Here is a 5,490-nt window from a genome sequence, read left to right as displayed (position 1 = left end):
CCTGAACTGTGATAAAAAACAATACTGAACAAAGCTTATGGTGAGTTGTATCTATCTAGCTGTTTCTGGAGCAATCGGACATGGTACAGCTAGGATTCTATCAGATTTTACTAGTGGCACCCTGTTTAAAGACACCTACAAATGATTTTAAAATAAACCAGATTCATTACCTAATTATCTAGTTAGGGGAAGTTAGTATAAAGTTTGCTACAAAATACATATGAAACACCTTAATGGAACCAATTCTGGCTCTACCAAAAATCAAAAGCAAAGCTTTTCTCAACTTAAATGAGAGGGATTTTTCTCCTGGATTGAAAATCTGAATTTAGAAAGTGAACTAGCTGCTGAAAAAAAGTTTCAACTCTTCATCCACTGAAGACAATGGAGTTTTACTGTTACAGTATTTCAGTTTGTGTTAGGCCTCTTCTAACTTGTATATTTTATTTTGTTGACGACAAACAATGGATCTCTCCAACCTTGGAAGAGGGAGGAGATACAAAGAATTGTGGCAAAGGTGCCTTTGTGCAAATTAAGATTTTGCTTCAGGATAAGCACTAGTTCTTCAAAAACTTCAGTTAAATTTAAAAGTGACTTGTCAGTCCCCAGGGTATATATTAACAGTTAATACATGGATAACAACATGGATTAAGATCCGGTAGCCATTTTAATAAAGATTCAATACAACTAGTGTGGCCTTTCCTGTCAGGCTGAACCTAGACACACTTTTTAAACTATTGGAAAGTCCTGTTTGTAAAAACTTGAAAAAGAACAGCAACAAATGGTAAGCTTAATAATTAATTTCTCCTTACTGAAAAATGGCTTTGATTTTTACAAAAGGTTTACAAAGTTTTCAAGGGTCAAACTTACCAACATTCAAACATGTTAGTACTATGCTATAAATAGACTCTCTTTAGGCATAAAACCTCCACGTTCTTTGCTTTTTATTCTTTTGCTGACAGGGCTCCCTGCTTTTGCTACTCCCACGTCTGTACCTCCGTTTCAATAGCATGACTTTTGCTTCATTCACTGCAGTCTTGCTTATTGAGCATTCTTTTATGCCTTTCAGGTTTTGACTCTGTTCCATGTAAAATCAGCTGTGGTGCAAGTGTAGGACGGTGTATAGTAAAATATTCCATCTGACAAGGACAGTTATGTAAATAGTGCTGTTTCTGGCAGGAACTTTTGATGGAATCAACAAAGCTAAAGAAAAAGTGCATTCAGAGAACAGCAATTTTGAAAATGTACATACAGCACTTTCATATAAGAAGTGCTTTTGTTTCATGTTCAGGAACAGGTTTAATTAACTCAATGGGAGTTTTCAAAAACAGAAACAATGACCGAGTCAGCTGCTGAAGTTCTTGGTAGCTCACAGCGATTTATTTCAAACAGAAAAAAAATATTTCATTCACAGTTTAGGCATTTTTATCAATGTTTAAAGAGATTCTAGATTTGGGGTGGGTAGCTTGAAAGAATGTCTATGTAGCACAGAACATTCTATTGTTTTAGAAATCATATCATATTTATTCATTGTGCACACATACAGCCTACGGCTTTAGCCTAGCTTATGCTATTGGCCTTTTCTACATTATTTCAACTTAAGTGTTTCTTTCAAGAAACTGGAGACATTGAGGGTGCAGGGTTTTTTTCACTTTACCTGAAATATGAAAGGAAGGATGGAAAATTGTATTAATAGAGTTACCAACACTGCATATGGCCCATTTGCTATTTGCAAACTCATTTGATATACATTATGACATAAAAATTAAATAATGGTGTGCAAACTTTTGAAAAATAGCTTCACTTGTTTTTTTTTGTGTGACATGCAGGAAAACCTAACTCTAATTAATAATCTGAAATTAAATCAGCTTCTAAAGTCCTTTCTCTTTTTTTACGGTCAAACATCTTCACTCCTCTAGCCTTTTCTGAAGAAAATGCTTAGTGGTTTATGATGTCGTTACGAACAAAGGACATAAGACCACATTTTATAATCAAGATTATTAGAATTACTTTTAAAGTGTGATTTTTTTAAAACTATTTTTCTGAACTACCATGAACCAGAAGCATGATAGATATGTGTTCTGCATTGACAGCCATTTATTAATTCCCTTTTCCCCCAAATGGCCAAAAAAGTTTTTTCCAGTGTATTATAAAACAATACTGGTCTAGGATTATCCATTCTAAAAGCAAATAATGAAATTTATTTTCATCTTTTCAACTTAAAGTAGGTAAGATTTACAGCAACTAACCCAAAGTGTGTGAAAGCTGCTTTTACAAACTGCTTTTTAGCTTATGTTCAAAGGAATGAATTCTATGGAGCATTGCAAAACAAACTAAAGAACAGGAAGGGACTGGGGGTACAGGTGAGAAGATGGGGCAGAGAAAATGAAGCTCTAGTAAAGCACAAGAGTTAAGATTTCCTTTTCCCTTTTTTTTTTTTTTTGTTTTGTTAAAAGAGAACTGTCACAACCCAACGATTTTAGCGCCTCGGCACGATGGAATTTTCCCGCCACACGAGAGTCTCTTGCACAGCAAAAGTTTTCTGCTACAACAGAAAACCCCGGTGCAAGAGAGTTCCCGCCATTCGCATGCAAATTTGTGTCCCGCTATTGGCCAGTTCTAAATTATTCCTACGTGGCGGCTAGTAATTGGCTTGCTGGCCGTATAAAATTTTGTGCGACTTCTGCCCAAGTCGGAGAACTTTGAGCACGCTGCAGAGTGCCTCTAAAGATATCTGACTTGCGGCTGAGCTGATCGATAGCCTGATCACCTATCGATTCTTCTCCCCGTCGCCGAGCGCAATCCTTCGACATACCCTTTCCCTGCCGGCTTAATTTGCGGACGGATTAGCTGGCCTGAGCCTTGCCAGCTGGAGCAACTCGTGGAGTTGTTTAAGTGACCAGACCACCTGCGTCGCAGCTACTAGCGGCGTAAGTAAAGTTTTTGCAACCAATACGCTTTGTCTGCCTCTCCGTTCACTAGCCCGCCCAAACGACCGAGCAATTTGTATATCACCTCGAGTCGGCTCCGGCCGTCTGAGAGAAGAACAATTCAAAACACGTATTTAAGGAAAAAAATACAACTGGTCTGACGTTTCCCAAATATAAACAGGATTTGTATGAGCTAGTATAATAGGCAAAATTCATGACACCCTTAAACACGCTGGGCGTGTCTACACATCCCATTAATGGGCATCAATAAACTGCGGAGCTTCTTGCTCTGCAGTTTATTGCTCCTGGGAAGCTCCCGGGCACGCGGTTTACATGTGCACATTGAACCAGATCGGGGCAGCGTTGGCTGGCAGGGGGCCCCAGGACTTAACCTACCAGCCCAGGGCTGCTAGGACTGGGCTCAATGTGCTGCAGAAGAGCTGGCTGGGGCACGAGGGTGCTTTAGTGTGGGGCTAGCTGGCAGGCAGCCCTGCACTGAAGCACCCTCGTGCCCCAGCCAGCTGGCTCAGTGTCCATACGTGCACTGCTGCACATGAAAAGACACTGCAGTTTATTAGTTTTGTGCACCCTAATAGGGGTGCACATATAGAAACCAAGACGTTTACTGCGCAGCTAATTAGTCAACTGCACAATAAATGTCTCGTGTAGACATGCCCACTAAGTACTATCTGAAGCTATTTTTTAGTGAGTTATTTACATTATTTGGCCACTTCTATATCTAGCTACCTTCCAACCAGGTAGTATTTATCTAAATACAGGAGTTTCAAACTTACCCCCACCCCAAGGCCAGATCATAATCTGGACATGGCAATGTGGCCAGTGGTGGGTGCAGCCACAGGGGTTAACAGAGCTATGACTCAACCTCTGCTGACAATACACAGTCTGTGATGGGCCTCTGTGCCCTAGTTTTTTTATGGTAAACCTTACCCTTGATTTCCTGTCCCTTCTGGGAGCACGGTAGGCCATAGTACATGGCTCCATGAGCCATATCCAGCAGACCCAGGTTGTATATTCATTACCCCTGATTTAACGCATCACAAGAACTAAATGAGACTGTTAGAAGGATCAGGAAGGGCCTGATGCTGCCAGTACTTGTGAAGTAAAAAGGAAAAAGAGAAGTAAAACTGGTGCAATAAAATACCATCCCCTGGGACCATGCATGTTAACATTTGATTCTGAAAATCTTTGAGTCTTTTCCATAAAAAAGTGATAATACTTTGGGGAAAGGTATTGCATTATTTTCTCATATCTACACCAACAGCAAAAACGTTTTCCATACTGGTTCATGGGTACCTCTGGCTGATAGCCATGTTTTGGAGTGATTTACTCTGACAGGGTTATTCTTCTAATCACCTCTTACTACCCTTTTCCAAGCTTTCTCTTTGCATGCATGAACCTTCACCAGCTGCTCCAGTATCATGAGATGGGTTATTTCACGCTAGTTTTTAAGAATATGCACCAACCAATATTACTAGCAGCTGCAAATACACTACATAAATTATATGCTTTAAATTTCTTATGAAAGATTTCCCTTTAGAGCAAGATAAACTTAAACCAGTTTCTGGGGTTGAACGCAGCACTGCATTTTTGGTAAAAAAACAAAATGTATTTAACTAGATCCATGTGCAATTAATTTAATCAACACAAGTCAGTTAGTACTGGCACACAGATTTGGGGTTGTTAGAAAACCATGAACAAAAAAAGAATTGAGTTAATAGCCAGTATTGGGTATTGCTGTATATGACTGAAATGAAAACGGAGTTGGGATGCAATAGTTCAGTTCTGTTCCTTAAGTTAAAGGAAATGAGTCCCTCTTTGCAACTGTAGGTAGAAAAGTACTTTTCAAGTAATCATGGAAACTCCATCAGCTGAATGTTCCTTTAGGAAAAGAGACTAATTTTAATTCTTACTGGAGAATGGACACAAAACCCCCCCATCTACTTTGACAAATACAAGTGGCATTGTCTAAAGGGATAAAGTAATAGTTTTCTGAAAAAAGGTTCCCAGTTCTCTCTCTCCAGTTAGAGCCTGACATGGTATTAAACAGCCCTCAGTTGCCTTCTCAGTCACAAAGCATAGTCCATGCGTGGACAGTGTCAAATGTCAATCTTTATCACCTTTTCCTTACAGCTTGTACAATATTACTGAACTCATTGGAAAGCACCATCACCAAGACTTTAGGGTTGCTTGGTGAATACCAGTTATACCTCTAGCATAAAGTGAAGCACTGAAGGCTAGGTTATGGGCTTTAGCACCCATTTGATTCCCAATAAGCACTTGTAAGCATGGCTACAAGTGAAGGATCACTTACTATCGCTAGAAGAAATAAAAAGCAAACAGTGCATTGTTAAGGACTAGAGACAGTTCTTGTAGCAATTTAGCCCCAGGATATAAAGGGATTACACTGTTGTTTCTAGCTCTGCATCCAGAGCTGTCCACAGAGGGGCATAAGAATAGGTAAACCTGGAGTTGCCTTGTGTTTTTTGGAGGGCTATTTAGTACTTATTATGAATTCCCTTGCACCAATTTTATCATAAGCCGT

This window comes from Alligator sinensis, unplaced genomic scaffold, assembly GCF_000455745.1.
Source record: "Alligator sinensis unplaced genomic scaffold, ASM45574v1 scaffold548_1, whole genome shotgun sequence".
NCBI lineage: Eukaryota > Metazoa > Chordata > Crocodylia > Alligatoridae > Alligator > Alligator sinensis.
This window is presented reverse-complemented; position numbering follows the sequence as displayed.